Raw genomic sequence first — 22,740 nt, 5'->3', positions numbered from 1 at the left:
TTCCAGGCCAAACACTGCCTGGAATTCCCTTTTTACCTCCACTAAGGGCTTCTTGTCAGCCCCAAAGTCCCACTCTCACCCTGGACTCTAGTGTTGAGCTGGGAACTACAGCAGCACATTGCCACCTCAGCCTCTTTACTAAAATCACAGAATTGGAGAGAGAAGGAAAATTCTAGTGGGACAAGAGACATGTTTCCCAGATGGCCCAGTTGTTTGACAGATGCTGAAAACTTCAATGAGCGCCTTTCTCTCTATGGGATGCATGTGTTCATGAACTACACATCCTGCTGGTCTTGAAAGCTTCTAAAGAAGTTTCCACAAGACCTTTTGGTACCTTCCTCAGTGTTGAACACTCCTCCCTGTCCAGAACTACTTTATGAATACCAAACGTGGTTGTGTGTTTTTTCTTTTTTTCTTTTCTTTTCTTTTTGTTTTTGTTTTGTTTTGTTTTGTTTTGTTTTGCAATTCCAGTCCATAGCCTTTGAGTGCATCATTACTCAAAATGAAGTAGACTCTCTTAACATTCACTTTTCATTACTAAAGCCACTAAAGAGTTAACTCCCTGTGCTTTTCTTCTCTTGGCTTAATAATCCTCATGCCCCTAGCCATATTTTGTTGCTTTATTTTCATCCTGGTGCCTAGTCCATTGGCCTCTCTCCATGTTGTTCATGTTGATCCTAGAACCTGTATGCTGAGGCATTATGTGACAAATTGGGCTTGGTCTGGGAATTTGAAGGCCTGGGTTCTAGTGCCAGCTCTGTCTCTTCCTACCCATAGGAACTTTGGCAAGCTATTTAAAATTTCTGAGCTTCAGTTTCCTCATCTGAATTATTATCAATTCAGATAATAATTGTCCTTACTGGGATACAGTCCAGACTAAATCGGATAACAGAAATAAAGGGGCTTTCTGAACTAAAGAGCATTATGTAAAAGTAAGCTATTACTCTAAAGTAAAGGTCTTTCCAGTGCTAAATAAAATAAGCATCAGATCTCCCCTGCTTGTTCACACAGTGATAGACTTGTCTGATTTTGCTCAGCACATTTTTTGAGCCATGGTATATTCCTTCCTCACAATCAGATTGTGGTTTGCCATGACCCCTCTATTGGAGACAAGATTAGAAGCTGCTAAAACTTGTTGTTGGAAAGATTAGAAGTTGTACTATTTAAAGCTGCCCATCAAGGTGATGTATCTTGTCATATATATATACACACATATATGTATACACATGTGGCTGGGCACAGTGGCTCATGCCTGTAATCCCACACTTTGGGAGGCTGAGGTGGGTGGATGATTTGAGATCAGGAGTTTGAGACCAGCTTGGCTAACATGGTGAAACCGCGTCTCTACTAAAAATACAAAAAAATTAGCTGGGCATGGTGGCACATGCCTGTAGTTCCAGCTACTGGGGGAGGCTGAGACAGGAGAATCGCTTGAACCTGGGAGGCAGAGGTTGCAGTGAGCCAAGATCACGCCATTGCACTCTAGCCTGGGTGACAGAGCAAGACTCTGTCTCAAAAAAATATATATATAGATATATATACACACACACACACACACACATATGTATAAATATATTCCTTGCCCACCAATTAACATAACTGTTCTCTTTATCAATAACTGTTTGAGATGTCTACATATCCCCTTCTCTCCATCTCCATCATTCTCATTTTACTCTAAGCAGACAGCAAATAAAGTCAAGATAAGAACAAGATAAGAGGTTATTCCATGTTTTCCAGTCTAGGGTCTTTCTATGTTTTTGGTGGTTTCCTTAGGAATGTAATTTTTCATGTTTTCATTTCATTCATTGGGAAACAGCATTTTAGCCTTTTCGAGGTCCTCTTCTTGGAAGTTCATTCCATCTGCTTTTGTCACCTCTTACAGCAAGCCGCATTTCTCCTTTGAGAAGTTGACCATTGACCTAATTTTCAGGTACAATTTCATCTTCGTTCCACTGTGCTGGAGGGACAAATTGTTTTTCCACAACCCTTCTTTTGACATTGACTCTGAAGAGCCTATATCTTACGGGAGCAGAACTTGCCTAACTTCATCTTCTCTTTTCAGGATATTACCATATCAATCTCCAGAGGCTTAAATCCTCAAATTAAAACATAGACTCAGGGGGCTCAGGAGCACTCATATACTCTGTTCCTATTAACAATTGGGACTTTTCCTTGAGTCCCCTTTTGGAACAGGATCAAAGGGTCCCCATTCCAACGTCTTTGACTACCACCTAGCATCTGCTTCTAAACATATCCCTGTCAGAGATGAGTACATCTTCTGTATATCCTTTGATGGGATGAAAGTCAGGTAACTTCAGATAGACACGTAACTGGGGAATGATCAGAAGTTCTAAAAATTCTTAGGCTGGTGCCCCATGAAGAGTAAACAACAAATGTCATCATGACTGCTCCGAGACCATTTGCTGCAGAATGCATTTACCTAAGCTGCAGAAATTAATGGTGTTTACAGCATTCAAATATACAAGAGTTGTATGCCTTCTTCTCCAAATGTAATTATGGAGGGAAAAAAGTTGTAAGATTCACAGTTAAATTGTTTTAGGTGGCCATTACTAATGACCTAAAGAATGTTAGACAATACTTTTTTCTTTGGGCCACCTGTAACTCAATGTATTCCAGAAAGTAGGAATGTAGAAACAGCTAAAAAGAAAAGGCATATTCAGAGGTTCACAAAACAAAACAAAGAAATAAAAAACTCATATTGTTAACCTCCTGATAGAGCAGCCGGCCCAAACTTTGAAAAAGAAAGCTATCACTTATTGAAAGACTGAACATGTCAGTCTTCACACCTATGTATTAACCACCATCAAGTTTGTCTTGAGGTTATCTGAGCATTCGTAGACTCTGTATATAATAATAATTGGGATCTTTCATTGAGTACCTACTATGTGGCAGGCACGCTAGCAACATCATCTTTCTTAATCCTCATGAAAATCATCTAATTTAGGTGACGTCAGCCTCATTTTACAGATGCAGACACTGAGGCTGAGCAAAGCTTGCCCAAACTTCTACAGCTAGACAGTGGATTTGCTGAGATTCAGGACAATTTGACCCCTAATGTCCATGATCATTCCACACTGCCCTTCTACCTCTCTACCCTACTGAGATAATACTATGCAGAAATGTACTGTTCTTTCTCTGGGTTAACTTATAAGCTTTTAGAGCACCAGGTCCCAGGCCCTCAATTTTTTCTCTCTACCCTGAAGTACCTGATTTAGCAGCAGACTGTATCCTTGAGCTGCTCAGACATTGGTGAGTGAGTGAGTGAGTGCTGCAAATAAGAACTAAGTCCTTGTCCTCCTAAGAACTGTATCTGCTCCTTTGCTCAGCCCCTGCCATCACTTCTTATCTCCAGGGATCTAACCTGAGCGAAGGAGAAGAAATGAGGGCATCCATGAGCTAGAAGAAATACGTATAGATAAAATATTCTTTTCATTAGGTCAATTGAATTCCCATTTATTTGTTTTGTTGTGATTTTTTTGCCATAGCCCCTTTGGCCTTCTGGTGAAGTACATTGACCCTGTTTTAGTCCACTGGGGCTGCTATAACAAAATATCTTAGATTGGATAATATTTTTTTTCTTGAGACAAGGTCTTGCTCTGTCACCCAGGCTGGAGTGGTGCACTGGTGCGATCACGGCTCACTGTAACCTCGACCCCCCTGGCTCAAATGATCTTCCCATCTCAGCCTCCCCCTGAGTAGCTGGGACCACAGGTACATGCCACCACACCTGGTTAATTTTGTAATTTTCTTTTTCTATAGATGGGGTCTCACTGTGTTGCCTAGGCTGGTCTTTAACTGCTAGGCTCAAGTGATACTCCCACCTTAGCCTCCCAAGGTGCTGGGATTATGGACGTGAGCCACCATGCCCTGGCGGGTAATTTATAAACAACAGAAATTTATTGCTTACAGTTCTGGAGGCTAAGAAGTCAAGAACAAGGAAGGCACCAGCAGATTTGGTGCCTGGTGAGGGTTCACTCTGCTTCATAGATGGTGTCTTCTAGCTGTGTCCTCACATGGCAGAAGGGGCAAACAAGCTCTCTGGGGCCTCTTTTATAAGGCCACTAATCCTATCCATGAGGGCTCTGCCCTCACGACCTGAACACCTCCTAAAAACCTCACCTGTTAATGCTAGTCCATTGGGCATTAGGTTTCAATATGAATTTGGGGAGGATACAAACATTCAGACTATAGCTGACCTCTTCTCAGAATAATCTTTATAAATGAATACAGTAACATACATAGAATTATGAAGGAAACTGATTATATGGAAAAGTTTATCAAAATTATTTTAAAAATCAACTTTATGATATAGTAATATGTGTGCTTCTTTTGTAACACATTAAATAATAATGATAATTATGGTGGGGCATCGTGGCTCACGCTTGTAATCCCAGCATTTTGGGAGGCCGAGGCAGGTGGACCATGAGGTCAGGAGTTCGAGACCAACCTGACCAACATGGTGAAACCCCATCTTTACTAAAAATACAAAAATTAGCCGAGCGTGGTGGCACGCACCTATAATCCCAGGTACTCAGGAGGCTAAGGCAGGAGAATTACTTGAACCTGGGAGGCAGAGGTTGCAGTGAGCCAAGATCGCACCACTGCACTCCAGCCTGGGTGACAGAGTGAGACTCCGTCTCAAAAAATAAAAATAAAAAAACAAAAAATAATGATAATTAAAGACCTAAAAGCAGGTGTAGTAACAACCACAGTAGTGATGAGCAAAATAATATTTAGGTGTCTTTAACACCCTTAAGATGATATGAAAATATCTGTGGTTTTCACTGGTGTCAAAGTCCTAGGCACTGCTAATATTATTGTGGTCTCTTGCCTACACTTTTCAAGAACCCCTAAATTTTATCCATGGATACTTTGGAAGTGGATGGATCTCAAGTTAGGAATCCCTGGCTTAAAGAATAATAAGGCAAGAGGTTCAATTACAGAGCTTGTATTCAAAATAGTCCACCCTATGTTCTCTTGCCTCAAACAATTTAGAATTATAGCTCCCATAATTTTCATGCTGTTTCTTTGGATCTCTGAATGCTGTGAAAAGACACAGTCTGAGATTTACAGTTGTCTTTGATTAACTATCTCAGTTTAGCCTGTGTTCTGGGGGCATGTTTAATGAAACTAGCAGCCAGTTGTCTTCATTTCCTACCAAATTTTTATTACTGCTATTCAAATATTCCAATCCTGCCTGGCCCTGATTTTTCAGCTCAGCCTCCAACTTCCCGAAGGGGTCATTTAGAAAGCAGGTAGGGTCTTATCCCCCTGACACAGAGGCAGTGCTGGGCCCAAGAAACAAATTTAGGATCTGAGATGAGAAGGCCCAGACTTGAATTCTAGCTCCACCAGCTGCTCTTACAGGCTGCACAACTTTCTGCAAGACTCTTCGAGTCTCAGTTTTCTCATCTGTAAAACGGACACATTAGGAGTACATATCTCACAAAACTGTTGTCAGGAATCAAGCACATGCAGACACATAGTACATAGTAGCTGACTACTAGTACTAGCAGCCCTCTCTGAGCCTCAGTTTTCTCATCTGCGAAAGTGGAAATATAAACACTGTGTTATACTGGCAAGTTTTGAAGCCAAGTTGAATGTACAGTGTTCCCTCCCCGATGGGCATATAACAAAACAATCTTTCCCCTTTCTCCAGGAGCTGGGGAATTTTTTTTTTTTTTTTTTTTTTGTAAAACAAGGATGAGGTTTTAGAGCATTATAGAGAAGGAGGGGAGACGGTGGATGAATGAGGTTTGGGGGAGGAAGCAGGGAGTCATTTATTGCTGTAAGCCTCTGATTTCTCAAAGCCTCTCTGAGGACTGGCTACATTAGCATCACTGGAAGAGCTTACTAAAAAGATTTTCAGCTGGGCCCAGTGGCTCATGCCTGGAATTCCAACAACTCAGGAAGCTTTTGGGAGGATCACTTGAGCCCAGGAGTTTGAGGCCAGCAGGGATAACACAGCAGGGCCCTCATCTCTAAAAAAATGTTTTTAGTTGAAAAAAATATATATTTTCAGATTCCTACCCTAGTGATCATGATTCCTGAGCCCATTCCTCAAAGTAGGGGCTAGAACTTTAGAAACCAAATCTGTGGTCCTTAACCAAAGTTGATCCCACTTTAACCCCAAGGGCCTTGTAGAAATGGACAGAAGGCATTTTTTTTTTTGTCAGAAGTAGGGACACTTAGTGGGCAGGGCCAGTGCTAAATGACAAGTATATTAGTCAGGGTTCTCTAAAGGCACAGAACTAATAGGATAGATGTATATATGAAAGGGAGTTTATTAAGGAGTATTGACTCACACAATCACAAGATGAGGTGCCACAATAGACTGTCTGCAAGCTGAGAAGCAAGGAAGCTAGTTCGAGTCCCAAAATCTCAAAAGTAGAGAAGTGAAGCCTTCAGTCTGTGGCTGAAGGCCCGAGAGCCCCTGGCAAACCACTGGTGTAAGTCCAAGAGTCCAAAAGCTGAAGAATATGGAGTACGATGTTCGAGAGCAGGAAGCATCCAGCACCACAAGAGAAAGGTGAAGGCCAGAAGACTTGCAAGTCTGCTCATTCCACCTTCTACTGTCTGCTTTTTCTAGCCGCGCTGGCAGGGGAGGGGATTGTGCCCACCCAGACTGAGGGTGGGTTTGCCTCTCCCAATCCACTGACTCAAATGTTAATCTCCTTTGGCAGCACCCTAACAGACACACCCAGAAACAATACTTTGCATCCTTCAATCGGATCAAGCTGACACTCAACATTAACCATCACACCATGCAATGAGCAGGATAGCCCCACACAATGAATAATTGTTCCACCCAAAATGCCAACAGTTCCTAAAATTATCTACCCACCCTTAAAAGGGTACTTTCATTGAAAAGCTAAAGGATAAGTTTTGCTCATAAGGAACTAACTGCAGCTGTTTAGCAAATATACCACAACCCACCCATCTAAAAGAGAGCTATCCTCTTGAACAGAGTCCCCTTGCGAAGCTGCACTCGTATTCCATATATACTTGCAGTAATTTTAACCTTTAAAAAGGTTTTTCTTTTGGAATTAACCACTCTACTCCCCAATAATTGTTACAGCTTTCCGTTTTTTGTTTGTTTTGTTTTGTTTTGTTTTTTGTTTTTTATTTTTAATTTATCTCAACAGCTAGCAATTATTCATGCTTTTGGGATGGTTTAATTTCGGGAAATATTCAAACCCCATTCCAAACACCAAAGATAAGACTGGTGACACTGTTTAGAGTCCAAATGAAATATGTCTAAAAAGTGACAAGATAATTTTTGTTTTCCCCTCCTGCAGCAAGTAAACTTGATGAGATGTGGAAAAATCTGGAGAAACAGTATTAAATGATGATCCAAAAGTTGATCAGCTCTTGAAATCATCAAGATTCGGCTATACTTACTGTTGGGGTTAGAATGACCACCAAGTAGACACATTATAGTTGGTTTTTTAAATTTTTAAAATTTACATACCCTGGGATTTCCTGGTTTTCCCATAATTACCATGTACTACTTTTATAACAGGGGGAAATCGATTCAAGTCTTAAAGTAATATTTTTCTCAGTATGTTCTATTCTTTCTTTCCCACCCTCCTCTCCTCCACCTTCCAGAAGGGGACACACCATCATGATAGCTTGCATTACCTACCACACACCACCATAAGAGAATCGCTTAATAAAGGAGCACACATCTGCTCACTGTGATGTTATCCAGCCGTTAACATGATCATTTTGAAGATTGTGCAGAAACATGGGAGCACGTATGTTTAAGACAGAATGCAACAGAAAAATTCAGACTATAAAATATTATTTACCTGGCCGGGCGCGGTGGCTCACGCCTGTAATCCCATCACTTCGGGAGGCCGAGGAGGGCAGATCATGAGGCCAGGAGATCGAGACCATCCTGTCTAACACAGTAAAACCCCGTCTCTACTAAAATACAAATAATTAGCCGGGCGTGGTGGTGGGCGCCTGTAGTCCCAGCTACTCAGTAGGCTGAGGCAGGAGAATGGCGTGATCCCGGGAGGCGGAGCTTACAGTGAGCCTAGATCGTGCCACTGCACTCCAGCCTGGGCGACAGAGTGAGACTCCGTCTCAAAATAAATAAATAAATAAATAAATAAATAAATAAATAAATAGATAGATAGATATTATTTACCTAATGGTTGCGATCATGTGGAAAAATATGCATATGCATAAGTAGTCTTCAATGATACTAACCAAAACTTAAAATATTATTAAATAGGTTGTGGAGATTATGGGTGGTTTTCTTGTTATCAAAATTGTCCTGAATATTTTATATCATCCTTTTACTTATATTTTGAATGTAAAAGGGAGATATCTGTGTTCATTATATTTATTCCAATTATTCCAATAAAGCATTTTTGCCGTTTAAAAAATGCCCAGTGACTGATAACTCAGTATTAAATTGGAAAATACAATGTGATGATTACGTGGATTCATTTTATGCAAAAATCATACTAAGTTAGTGAAACATATACTGTAAAACCTTCTACTTTACCTACCATGGAAAACAACATTCTCTTCTCTTTCAGCGTATCTGGGGGCTGAGTGTTTGTGGAGTACTTTTACATTTTACATTTATCAATCTTTGAAAAATAAACAAAATGATTGAAAATAAAGATGCAAGATTTTTGCCTATTTTTTTGTTTGTTTTCCCCTTGAGGACTTTAAACAATCCACCTGAAAAAGTAGAAACAAACATGACTATCTTTGAAAAGATCAAAGCCCAAATCAAATTATGATTTGTTCTCAATATTATAAGAAGTGTGGTTTAGGGCCGGGCATGGTGGCTTTTGGGGCCGGGCGTGGTGGCTCATGCCTGTAATCCAAGCACTTTGGGAGGCCGAAGTGGGTGGATCACCTGAGGTCAGGAGTTTGAGACCAGCCTGACCAACATGGAGAAGCCCCGTCTCTACTAAAAAAATACAAAATTAGCTGGGCGTGGTGGCGCATGCCTGTAATCTCAGCTATTCGAGAGGCTGAGGCAGGAGAATTGCTTGAACCTGGGAGGCAGAGGTTACAGTGAGCTGAGATCGCGTCACTGCACTCCAGCCTGGGCGACAGAGTGAGACTCCATCTCAAAAAAAAAAAAAAAAAAAGAAAAGAAAAGAAAAAGAAGCGTGGTTTAATTACAAAGAAAAAAAAAACAATGATTTATGATTTCCATTTTCCAAATTATCACTATCTTTTTTCATGATTCTGTGATCTTGAGTAACACAGACTTTTGGCTTTTATTTTTCTCTGCCGCGACTACAAGTAACTAGAAATGCATGTCCTTTTAATGTAATTTACTATTTGGAAAGAGTCATATGATAATACATCTATTAACAAAGGAGATATGTGCCAGCCCCACATTTTGTTGCTAAAAACCTCATTACCAAAGGTAGAGAAAATATCCAGGATGAGGGAATGAGTCCAGAATATAGATTACCTCCCTGTCATGCCCTTGCAAACCACTGACCACTTTCCACCTAACTCCAACTGGCGTGTCCTCACCCTCTTCACAAGGTGGAGAAGAGGTGATAACTTCTACTTCAGCACAAGCCCCTACTCATCAGAGACCTCAGATGGAACCTCTTTTCCCCTAGTTGCCACCACCCTGACCCAACTGCAAATCAACTGGTATTTTCCCGAGTGCCTTCCATGCCCAAGAAGCCTGTGTAAAAAGGTGCTTTCTTGCCAGGCGTCGTGGCTCACGCCTGTAATCCCAGCACTTTGGGAGGCAAAGGCAGATGGATTTCTTGAAGCCAAGAGTTTGAGACCAGCCTGCACAATATGGCAAAACCCCATCTGTACTAAAAATACAAAAATTAGCCGGGTTTGGTGGCGCGTGACTGTAATCCCAGCTACTCAGGTGGCTGAGACAGGAGGATTGCTTGAGGTTGCAGTGAGCTGAGACTGAGCAACTGCACTCCAGCCTGGGCAACAAAGCGAGACGCTGTCTTTAAAAAAAAATAATTTTATATATACATATATATATAATATAAATTTTATAAAATTTAAAAAGATGCTTTCTTTACTCATTCATTCATTCACTCACTCAACAAACATTTATAGAGCACTTACCGCATGCCTTGTCATATTGGATCCAGGTTTCCTGGACTTTTTATTCTGCCTAAAATTCCAGTAGTTTTAACCTTTAAAATTTGTTGTTTTTTGTAATTGACTAGCCCACCTCCCAAAAATCATATACAAATTGTAGGGCTGTCACTAAGAAAAATGATACCAAAAATGTAAAAACAGAATTCAGTAACAAAATGAATATTTACCTAGAATTTAGAAAACATATTTTCAAAAGCTGAAATACCACAAACATTAGAAAATCCATTAAAATGACATAATATTTATATTAATTAACTGCTTCACACATATCTACAACATTTTTCTTTTTCTTTTTGTTTTTTGAGACAGAGTTTTACTCTTGTAACCCAAGCTAGAGTGCAGTGGCGTGATCTTGGCTCACTGCAACCTCCGCCTCCTGGGCTCAAGCAGTTCTCCTGCCTCAGCCTCCCAAGTAGCTGGGACTACAGGCATGCACCACTGTAGCCAGCTAATTTTTGTATTTTTTTTTTTTGAAGAGACAGGGCTTTACCATTTTTACCATGTTGACCAGGCTGGTCTTGTACTCCTGGCCTCAAGTGATCTGCCCGCCTTGGCCTCCCAAAGTGCTGGGTTTACAGGTGTGTGCCACCATGCTGGGCTCATTTTTCTTTCTTTTTAAGCTGCATATTCTTAGATTATCTCTTCCTATAACAATAATTTTACAATAGACATCTCCATAGAGAAAATAGAAAGGTAACTCAATCTTTCCTCTAGCATCATTAATCAAATTTTTATTATTATTATTGACAGTTTAGAAAAGTATTTTCAACATCAGAGTTCTTTATTATTAATATCACGTAACTTTTTATGAAAATAAGAAGAACATTATCAAGTATCTTTCATATATAACCTGCAATATTGAGAAGAATTCTCCACAGATCAGCTTCTGGTTCTGTACATTTCAACTTTGTTTCTCCTCCATTACTCACATACTTCCAATGATGAGCACCAAGGGACACATTCATATCAGGATATAAGCTCTAGGCCAGCAATTCCATGACATGTGCCAGGTGAAATGGCACAGTGAGTGATAGAGAATTTCTGCCAGCCATTCCTATCCTTGGCAGGTAACAATAACATAATTATACCCCTAGGTGACCGCAAATAACATAGATATATTCCACTAAACTTTGGCTAAATGTATCCCCATTTCAAATTCCCCTTAGCCTGATCCCCAAAATTCCTGCAGCCACTCAGATGCCATTCAACAAGAAGGAGGAGTGTGATGAAGAAGTCTAAATGGAAAGAGACAATGGCCTTAATCATTTGCAAATTTTGCAAAAACAAGACAAAATGAACACATTCCAAAGGCCCATCCTAGGACTTTGGGAGGGGCCATCTATGTGATGGGCCCTGAAACTTAAGCCTCATTTGCTTTATGGTAAATATGCCACTCCTGATTGTATAACTTTGAGTAAGTCACTTCATTTTTCTATTCTAACTGCTCTCTTATAAAAGGCTTAATTCTACCAATTCATTCATTCATTCGTTGATTCAACCAATAGGTACTGAATGTGTGCCAGGTCCTGTGCTAGGTACTAGCATCTGGATATTAGGTACTATGGATACAACTATGAACATCACACCACCACTTTTCTCAAGGATTTAAAGAAGGATACAAGAAAATTAACAATTACAATGCAAATAGGAAGTACTATGCTGGGAGACGTACAAGTTCTCATGAAAGGCTAGAAAGGACTCAAGTATGGTAACTAGGTTTCAACTTGAATAACTAGATGGTTACTAGCACCATTCTCTCTGAGATCTGGAAGACTGGAAGGGGTGCTGGCTTGTAGGGGAAGATGATTAAGTTTGGGGTATCTCGAGTTGTCAGCAGAGTGTAGTAGTCAAAGGCCTAGTCTCTGTTATCAAGGTGCCAATGAGACCAACTGTGTGACCATGGGCAAGTTGCTTAACTTCTCTGCCTCAATATCCTGAGCTGTAAAGCAAGAAAGTAATAGTAACTATCTCAAAGAGCTGTTGGGAGGAATGAAATGAGATAATACATGTGAAGTATTTGGGAGAAAATGCTTGCAAAATAGAAAACATTCCATAAACATTTTTATACTATTATACTGTTCTTCAGGCAGTTGGATATATTGTCTGTGACGGTTTATTTTAGGTGTCAACTTGACTAGATTAAAAGATATCCAGAAAGTTGCTAAAACATTATTTCTGCACCAATTTTACAAAATAGCAATTCATAGGACTATGTTTTGATAGATAGATAGATAGATAGATAGATAGATAGATAGGTAGGTAGGTAGATAGATGATAGATAGGCAAGAAAAATTCTTCCATACAGTAGGATGCTGACTAATAAATGTACAAAAATATAATATTAGAAAATTGCCTTTGGAAAAGGATATTTACATAGTCTCAATATATTTTCTCTCAAAATGCTTGCTTATTACAAAGGGAAAATAACAACTTTTCAGTGGGAAAATCTGGTAGATGCCACTTAACCAGCAATTAAAATTAAGATCAACAGTAATGGGACAGCTCAAAGTGTCTCCTGATATGATACATTGACAAAAACACAATCTCAGTTCTGTGATATTCTTGCCAAAAATACATTACTGAATCTACTCATAAAGAATATCAGACGAATATAAACCGAGAGACTTTATACAAAATAACTGTGCTCTAAAAATGTCTACGTCATGGAAGACAAGGAATAACTGAGGAACTAGTTCCAGATTGAAGAAAACTAAAGAAACAAAACAGTTAAATGTGACACATGATCCTGGATGGATTCTGGACCAGATTAAAAAATATATTTTATTTATTGACTAATTGATTGCTATAAAGAACATTATTGAACCATTGGTGAAATTCGAATGGGATCTGTGGATTAGATGGTATTGTATAAATGTTAATTTCCTGATTTGGATGGCAGTACTGTGACTATGTATGAGAGTACCCTTATCTTGTAGAAAATACACACTGAAATATTTAGGGGCAGCAAGCATCATGCCTGCAACTTTACATTAATTCAGAAAAAATACTAATATATTTACTTAAAAAGAATTATTTTAAAAAACATATTACAGAGAGTTTAATTTATTCAAAAAAATTAGAATCAACTAATCAGAAGGAAGAGGAGAATGCATTATGTATATATAAATATTAATTATATATAATATATAGAAATATTAATTACATATATTATATATAAATATATATTTAAAGAGATTATAAAGCAAATGTAAATAATTGGGGAATCTGAGTGAAAACTATATAAGAGGTCTTTTTACTTTTCCTGCAACTTTCCTGTGAGTTTGAAATTACTTCAAAATGAAAAATGTAAAAACAAAACAGCTGGATCCACATGTCAAAATAATATATATATAATACATTAAGTGCTTACTTTGGCAACACATATACTAAAATTGGAATGATGCGGAGATTAGCATTGTCCCTGGTCAAGGATGACACTCAAATTCATGGAGCATTTTTTATATATATATATATATAATTTTTTTTTTTTTGAGATAGAGTCTGGCTCTGTCTCCCAGGTTGGAGTGCAGTGGCACAATCTTGGCTCATTGCAACCTCTGCCTCCCCAATTCAACTGATTATCCTGCCTCAGCCTCCCAAGTAGCTGGGATTACAGGCACCCACCACCATGCCCAGCTAATTTTTGTATTTTTAGTGCAGATGGGGTTTCACCATATTGGTCAGGCTGGTCTCTAACTCCTGACATCAGGTGATCCACCCGACTCGGTCTCCCAAAGTGCTGGGATTACAGGCATGAGCCACTGTGCCCGGCCTGCATTTTATATTTTTTAGAAAGAAAAAGAAAAAAAAATACGTTAAGGAGTGGGTTGTCCACTTAATCAAACAAGTCTACTTTAAATACTACTACATCTAGCTCATTAACTACTTTGAGTAGTAAGAGATGTCAAGAAAACCCATTCATGAAGGATTTTAACGTAATTATAATGATCAGTGTAAAAGTATTGTTCCCCTCTTGACCAGTTCTTAATCATACAGAACTTCTCTAAGAACACTTCTAGAGTATTAAGTGGGCTCTATACCAATTGCTACTGATCAGCCATGTCAATTAGCCCTAAGCTAGAGGTACTGGGTTTATTAAGTGAACAATGGAAACAGGTGAGACATGAATAAAAAATAGAGAAGGTGACTGTAAGAGTAGCATTGGCATTTGTTTTTGTCAGGGCTCAAAACATGATATCCCAAATATGGTGCCTTGGCATGCTGAGTATTTTGAGCTGAAGGAAACCCTGAAAGGGCCTCAGAAGTAAGAAATGTTCATTGACGAGAGTCTTAGAAAGTTTGAAGTCAACCAGGCGTGGTGGCTCACGCCTGTAATCTCAGCACTTTGGGAGGCCAAGGTGGCATCACCTGAGGTCAGGAGTTTGAGACCAGCCTGGCCAACATGGAAAAACTCCATCTCTACTAAAAAGACAAAAATTAGCCAGGCATGGTGGCACGTGCCTGTTAATCCCAGCTACTCAGGAGGCTGAGGCAGGAGAATTGCTTGAACCCGGGAGGCAGAGGTTGCAGTGAGCTGAGATCACGCTACTGCACTCCAGCCTGGGTGACAGAGTGAGATTCCGTCTCAAAAAAAAAAAAAAAAAAAAAAAAAATGAAGTCAGCGTAGCTCTGTTAAATACATAAATATATAAAAATCAATCAAAAATGCTGCTGAGAACTCTCAAATGTTTAAAAGGAAAGGGCTACAAAATACCAACTATGGCAGTGATCTTGTGACTACTGTCATTATGTTCATTAATAATGTTCTCATGAGGCTGGATGTGGTAGCTCACACCTGTAGTCCCAACAATTTGGGAGGCTGAGGCAGGAAGATTGCTTGATGCCAGGGGTTCAAGATCAGACTGGGCAACATAGAAAAACCCTGTCTCCACAAAAAAAATAACAACAACAAAAATAGCTGGACATGGTGGTGCACGCCTGTAGTTCCAGTTATTTGGGAGGTTGAGGTGGGGGGATCATTTGAGGCCAGGAGTTAGAGGCTGCAGTGAGTCATGATTGTGCCACTGCACTCCAGCCTGGATGACAGAGCAAGACCTTGTCTCAAAACAATATAATAATAATTTTCTCGGCCGGGCGCGGTGGCTCACGCCTGTAATCCCAGCACTTCGGGAGGCCGAGGCGGGTGGATCATGAGGTCAGGAGATCGAGACCATCCTGGCTAACATGGTGAAACCCCGTCTCTACTAAAAAATACAAAAAATTAGCCGGGCGTGGTGGCGGGTGCCTGTAGTCCCAGCTACTCGGGAGGCTGAGGCAGGAGAATGGCGTGAACCCGGGAGGCAGAGCTTGCAGTAAGCCAAGATTGCGCCACTGCACTCCAGCCTGGGCGACAGAGCGAGATATCGTCTCAAAAAAAAAAAAATAATAATAATAATAATAATAATTTTCCCATGAACATGATTGCATTACCTCTGCAGTGTGTCCAAATGGAATGAGACCAGGTTGTGAAGGTTGGAGAGAGAATGTTTAGGGATTTCTGTGTTGGTCTGGAAGCCAAAACTCAAAATGGGACAACAGTTTGGGACCTTATCTCAACCCTTGTTGAGATGCCTCGTGTGTGAAAATAATGAGGCTATACAGGCTGGAAGGGTCCCACTTAAGAGACTGCTACAAGATCTTGACTTTACAGAAACTGGCTAGTGGCAAAGTTAGAGCTTAAACACAGTTCTTCCTGACTCCAATCCCAGCCTTCTTTCTACTACACTACTCTGCCTTTTTGATGCAAAGAAATTCTTTTCACAAATCAAAGGTTTCCTTTAGAAACCTGTGGCACCCTGGGAAAAATATTAACTTCCCATGCCATCTGTAGATGCTGGCACTTGTAGTAAGTAGTGGCAGTTAACATGAGCACTATTATTAGGGAAGGTGTTTATGCCACTTCTGTCCAACCTCGCTGAATGTTTACTCCCCAAATCTCAATAAAGCAAAACTAAATGGATCTAATACCCATTTCCATAATTCAAGTTGGAAGGACAATTACCAATGAGCAACATCAACAGAAACTCAAAGATCTTCTTTAAACACATCACTCGCCTGAGCTATATTACAAGGAAAATCAGTCTTTTGTACAGGAGAAAAATCTCTGTGAGAAATATGCAGAGGAATCATTTCATTTCTTTGCATCTGCCCTCCTGGTGGGAGGTATCAGGGCTTGGGTAGCCCAAGAAGCTATAGGAAGCATATTACAGAGAGTTTAATTTATTCAAAGAAAATCAGAATCAACTAATCAGAAGGAAGGGGAAAATGCATTAATTAAACAGCTTTACTCATGCAGAAAAGCTGCCAGCGTGAGCACTTCAAATTACCTGGGCACACCTAATGCATTTGCATTTGCTCGGGAGAAATGTGTTCTGCCCTACAAAGCCACGAACATTTCATAATTCCATTTGAGCAAATAACAAAAGGGAATTGACAGCTAAGAACCACCTTCCACACTTGGGGGTTATAGCCTTTTCCTAGGAATTTTTAGCTCAAGTAGAAATGCTCTTCTTGACTAGATGTGGAGAGAGGAAGTTTTAAGTCTTCTGTAAAGTAAAAGGCTAAAAAAGAATCTCCCTCCACTCTACCGTTCGAACAAAGGAGGTGGGCTTTTACTGGCAGGAGGCTAACAGCATTCTTTTGTTAGATATTAACATAAAATAAGGCAGTAGAAATGGATGTCCATCAACAGAATTAGAAGGAACTAAGTAAGTTTCAAGAACAAAAGGTTTACTTATTTAAATTACAGGAGTTGAGAAACAGCTGGGAATGCAATTTCTTTCCCAGAGTTAAGAAACTACAAATAGTTAAATGTAATTATGTTGCATTATAATTTTATCGTTTCACATTGAATGTGTATAATCATTCTAACTAAAATAACCCTATCGGCAATACTTAAACATATATTTTATATATTTTATCTTAGCTTTTTTCAGTTCAGCTTATTCATCAACTAACTCAATATTTTATTTACATATTTACTCCTGAGAAAGCTAATGTGACTTTAAAGCACCTGTTCTTACCCAACGATAACTACCTTAAAAATATTTTAAAGTTGCCTTATGCTTTTTATTACTTTACATCATGTGTTTATATTGCATTTTGCACAATAAAATATACTACAATTAGTAGTAGAGTTTATTAATCTGGAATTTTAGAGTTGAGAAAAATAGAAACGTCTGTTAGAAAACTTCTTAGAAGTTTGTTTTCTATTTCAAAGGAAAACATCAATTTGAAATGCAAAAGAACTGTAATAAAACCTAAGGTTTACACAACTTTGGTCTAATTTAATATATAATATATACGGTTTATACTCAAAGAGGAAACTTAAAAAAAATTAACATATATTGTCACCTAGTGCTTAGTTTAAAATATTCTATAATTTTGTCTAAAATGCCTTATCTGTACAAATTTTGGGATCAAGCTTCTAAACAGATTGATTGTCTTAGACCTACTTCTAAAAGTGCATTCTAGGATTTCTACACCATGAAAGATTGTGGTTAAAATGGTCAAGGATGAACTGTCAATACATATGCAGGGCATTTCCTCAGAATCAAAAAGACTAACGAAAGAGAAGTTAGGCAGAAAGTAGGTATATATTTCAGAGGTCTGGGAGAAGCCTTTCCTCTAGATTATGAAAATTTTTGGAAACTCAACTTTATTTTCACGCGATCTGATCACATTCGATAAAGCTCTTTCATGTGTTTTTACTCCCCAAACTAAAATAAACTGCTTTTGTGGAATATCTTTCTATGAATTCCTTTGAATGCTATCATCATTGACTGTAGATAACAGACAATAATTTCAAACACTAATTTCAAAGCCACCAGTGAGTGGAGTGGCTGCTTAATTGCAAACACCTTGGCAGAACACTGTTGACCCTCTACTATTTAGGATCTTTCAATGCATTTAGGATCTTAGCAGGAAAAATATTCTATAGCAATGAAATATACTCAGGTATAAGTGTACTGATAAGACAGGCATCTAAAATATGAATGAAGGTTTGAATATTCAGTTTTAAATATGTTGATAAAAGAAACTACAAAGAAATGTCATTGATCTAATACTTGTTTGCACATTCTTCAGAGCTATGCATGAAGCATAATAGGATTTCTACGAACCCGAACAACAAAAGGTGTAAACTGCCTTTTCAATTGCAAACCTTGTTCATTTATTCCATTGGTAAAAGAATGTAAATCTGAAGTCATTTTTTTGTTAACCGACACCAAGTCTTTCTCATTAAACTTTTTTTTTTTTTTTTTAAAGAAACAAGGGTAAATAAAGGTCAGAATAAAGTCAAACTTCTTCCCCTGGGGGGGAAAAAAAGGCAGTATAAGGAAATTTCACTAAATCGTTCCTGTCAATTAGAATCTGACATTTAAATTAATTCTAGTGCTTGAGGTATTTTAACACACTTACAGTTATGTATAATTCAGGTAAGATAAATATGGGTACTTAAGAATCTCAACAGTACTTTCTATAAATCCTTGTAATACAAATGTAAATCAAATGATAGCAATATCTTTCACTGAGTTTGCATAAACCAAAACATTCATATATCTTGATTTAATTTCCTAGTAAACATTTAACTAAAATATGGGAGAATTAAGATATTTTGGGCTGAGTTCAGTGACTCACACCTGTAATCCCAGCACTTTGGGATGCTGAGGTGGGAGGGTCACCTGAGCTCAGGAGTTCGAGAACAGCCTGGGCAACATGGTGAAACCCCATCTCCACTAAAAATACAAAACTTAGCCGGGCGTGGTGGTGCATTCTTGTAGTCCCAGCTACTTCGGAGGCTGAGGCAGGAGAATCACTTGAACCCAGGAGGCAGAGGTTGCAGTCAGTCAAGGCTGTGCCAAGCCTAGGAGACAGAGTGAGACTCTGTCAAAAGAAAAAAAAAAAAAGATACTTTGTTCACTGTTATAATCATTACTAAAGAACTAAAGAATAAACTAGATAATCAATAGTAGGTGCTTAATAAATTTCAAACAAATTGTCCAATAGTCAACCTAAAGCCAAAAGGAAGGGAGGGGACCCAGCAGACAGAAGAAAGGAGGGAATGGTGAAAGTGACAAAAAAAGGCAGAGAAGTAGTGGAGAAAATATTTGTAACCACAAATTTGTTCATTTCTCTCAACTCTTTTAAAACATTATTTCAAGTGAAAAAAAGTCTGATTTTATTAATGTTAAATTCAGTTGCTAGCTGTGCCTGGCACTTGTAATCACAGTTACACTGTGAGGCTGAGGCGGGAGGATCACTTGACCCCAAGAGTTTCAGACCAGTCTTTTTTTTTTTTTTTTTTTTTTTTTTTACTATAAAGACATATGCACACACATGTTTATTGCGGCACTATTCACAATAGCAAAGACCTGGAACCAACCTAAATGTCCATCAATGATGGATTGGATTAAGAAAATGTGGCATATATACACCATGGAATACTATGCAGCCATAAAAAGGATGAGTTCATGTCCTTTGCAGAGACATGGATGAAACTGGAAACCATCATTCTCAGCAAACTATCACAAGGACAGAAAACCAAACACTGGGCCGGGCACGGTGGCTCACACCTGTAATCCCAGCACTTTGGGAGGCTGAGACAGGCGGATCACCTGAGGTCAGGAGTTCGAAACCAGCCTCAACATGGAGAAACCCCCGTCTCTATTAAAATTACAAAATTAGCCGGGTGTGGTGGTGCAGGCCTGTAATCACAGCTACTCAGGAGGCTGAGGCAGGAGAATTGCTTGAACCTGGGAGGTGGAGGTTGCAGTGAGCCAAGATCGCGCCATTGCACTCCATCCTTTCGGGGCTTGAACGGGTAATCTGTAGGAAAGTGGATGGTCAGGAAGAAAACACCTCCTTGGTAAGGACTGTCATTAGTCATCACCCACAGGTCCCGCGGAACACTGGGCAGGAGGATCCCTCTGCAAGTCGGTTAATTCCTTCTGGATCCGCTTTAGCACCCTCCTACCCTGCTGCCAGGGACCCGGGCGGCCCGCTGCCGGGTCAGCCGCCACCCCAGACCAGTCTTACCTGCACTTAAAGATCTTATCTGTAACTACCTCTAAGCACCAAGACTCAATACCTCAGTTAATTCAGAAGTAAATTTATCTGTTCCAGATTGGAGACTAAGGAGACATGACAACGAAATGCAATGTGGATTCTTACTCTGGACCAAAAACCTACACTGTCCAAAATGCAGTGGTCACTAGCTGTGTATGGCTATTGAACATTTGAAATGTGGATAGTCCAAATTGAGATATGCTCTAAATGCAAAATACACACCAGATTTTGAAAACATAGCATTTTAAAAAGAATGTAAAATATATTGTTAACATTAATTTCATCTGTTTCATTTTACTATTTAAAATATGGCTGGTAGAAAATTTTAAACTATATATATACAGAGCTGGTCTAGAAATCCAAGCTAAGGAGTTTGTACTTCATCCTCGGAAGCCATTGTAGGTCCTTGAGTAGGAATGTGAGATTGTTTTTTGGGGGAATTTAGTCTGGCTATGGCCTGGAAGGTGGCCAGGAGGAACAGCACATTACAAAAGTCCAGGAGAGATGTTCTGGACTAGGGTCATGGCTATGGGGCTGGAGACAAAAGATATAATACAAGAGACATTTAGATGGAAGTACCAACAGGTCTTTGTTATTTTCTGGATATAGAGGGTGGTGAAGAAAGTAGAATCTCTGTTTCATGATTTCTCACCTGAAAGACTGAAAGAATTTTGGTCTCCCTGACAGAAATGGAGTAATCACAAAGTTTTAGGAGTGATGAGTTAATATTTTTTAACATTTTATTTTGAAATAATTGCTGACTTACAAAAAAGTTACAAAAGTAGCTCATAGAGTTTTCATACACCCTTCACCCAGTTTTCTCACATGTTAACATTTTACACAAGCATAGTTTATATTTAAAAATCCCTAATTTATGAACTAATCTATAGACAAAATATTACTAGTTTCACATATAATCAATATAAAAATTATTAATAAGATATTTTATATTTTTTGTGGAGGAGATAAAGTCTTAGAAATCCAGTGTGTATTTCACACTCACAGTCCATCTCAATTTGGGGCAGCCACATTTCAAGTGTTTAAATAGGCACGTGTAGCTAGTAAGCACAGCATTCCTAGAGCATCCACAATCTACTCACAACCTTTCTTTTCAGCATTATCTCCTGCTGTACTGCCAAGAAAACTCTCTGCCCTAGCCAGTTTGTTCTGGGCCAGGATGGAAAAGGCTGACCTCATGTTCTTATTACCTCCCTCCTACGATCATAATAGACATTAATAATCATTCATATGACACTTATCTGCTGAGTCTCTGAATACTTCCCAATATGATGCTCCAGACAACACCAAAAAATGACTAGAGTTGGCACTTAAAATGAAACCCTTTTTCCACCCATCACCTAGTCACTGTCCCCAGCAACGTCTAGCTCATTCCTACCTCTAAATTTGCTCCTGCAACTTAGCCATTCTAACCAATGCCTACTTGCCTTGAGAGCCAGACTCAAGTCTCCATTCATACAGTCCTTTCCAGCTCATATTGAACATTCTTTTTTTTTTTTTTTTTTTTTTTAATAGACGAGTCTCACTCTGTCACCCAGGCTGGAGTGCAGCGGCACAATTTTGGCTCACTGCAAACTCCGCCTCCCAGGTTCAAGTGATTCTCCTGCCTCAGCCTCCTGAGCAGCTGGGATTACAGGTGTGCACCACCACAGCTTGCTAATTTTTGTATTTTTAGTAGAGACGGGTTTTCACCATGTTGGTCAGGCTGGTCTTAAACTCTTGACCTCATGATCTGCCTGCCTCAGCCTCCCAAAGTGCTGGGATTACAGGTGTGAGCCACCGCACCTGGCCTGTTATATATTTTTCTATGCTCACATGGATCGTAGAAGAATGCTGTGCATAAAGTAGATGTTCCATGAAAACTTCTTGGTTGATAGAATGGTTATAACACACACTGTTTTTATGTCTTCTATCAATTACATTTAAGCCTAAATCTATTTTTTCGTAACTACTGCTCCAAAACCTAAAATGGTCATATGACTGATATCATGAACAGGCACAATATTTAAATTGGTCTCACAAATGTTTGCTTAATATAATCTTTTTTTTTGAGACGGAGGCTCACACTGTCACCCAGGCTGGAGTGCAGTGGCACGATCTCGGCTCACTACAACCTCTGCTGCCCAGGTTCAAGTTATTTTCCTGCCTCAGCCTCCCAAATAGCTGGGATTACAGGCACGTGCCACCATGCCCGGCTAATTTTTTTTTTTTTTTGTAGTTTTAGTAGAGATGGGGTTTCACCATCTTGACCAGGCTTGTCTTGAACTCCTGACCTAGTGATCCACCCGCCTTGGCCTCCCAAAGTGCTGGGATTACAGGTGTGAGCCACCATGCCTGGCCTTTGCTTAATATTATCTTATACTCGGTTAGATATTGGTCATCAGGCTCCAGGCCCTGCTCCATTACTTACTAGCATTGTGTTTCAAAGTAAGTCAGTCACATAAACCCTTAGATTTTGTTTTCTCATCAATAAAGTGAGGTTTATAATGCCTTACCTATCTTACATGATTGGTG

The 22,740-nt window shown here is 39.3% G+C and overlaps 1 protein-coding gene and 1 non-coding gene across 8 annotated transcripts in view; one reads left to right on the top strand and one right to left on the bottom strand.

Annotated features, from left to right (window-relative positions):
• The window catches only part of ZIC3 (Zic family member 3), a 421,061-nt gene that overhangs the window by 286,989 nt on the left and 111,332 nt on the right, over positions 1-22,740 (bottom strand). The gene's annotated exons all lie outside the window — the stretch shown is intronic.
• On the top strand, positions 13,506-13,609 carry LOC112131124 (U6 spliceosomal RNA). The gene has a single exon (XR_002913269.2). It is a non-coding gene; the product is annotated as a U6 spliceosomal RNA (small nuclear RNA).

The sequence above is a fragment of the Pongo abelii genome, chromosome X (genome assembly GCF_028885655.2).
Source record: "Pongo abelii isolate AG06213 chromosome X, NHGRI_mPonAbe1-v2.0_pri, whole genome shotgun sequence".
Classification (NCBI taxonomy): domain Eukaryota; kingdom Metazoa; phylum Chordata; class Mammalia; order Primates; family Hominidae; genus Pongo; species Pongo abelii.
Note: the sequence above shows the minus strand (reverse complement) of the source record. Positions and strands in the feature narration are given on the sequence as shown.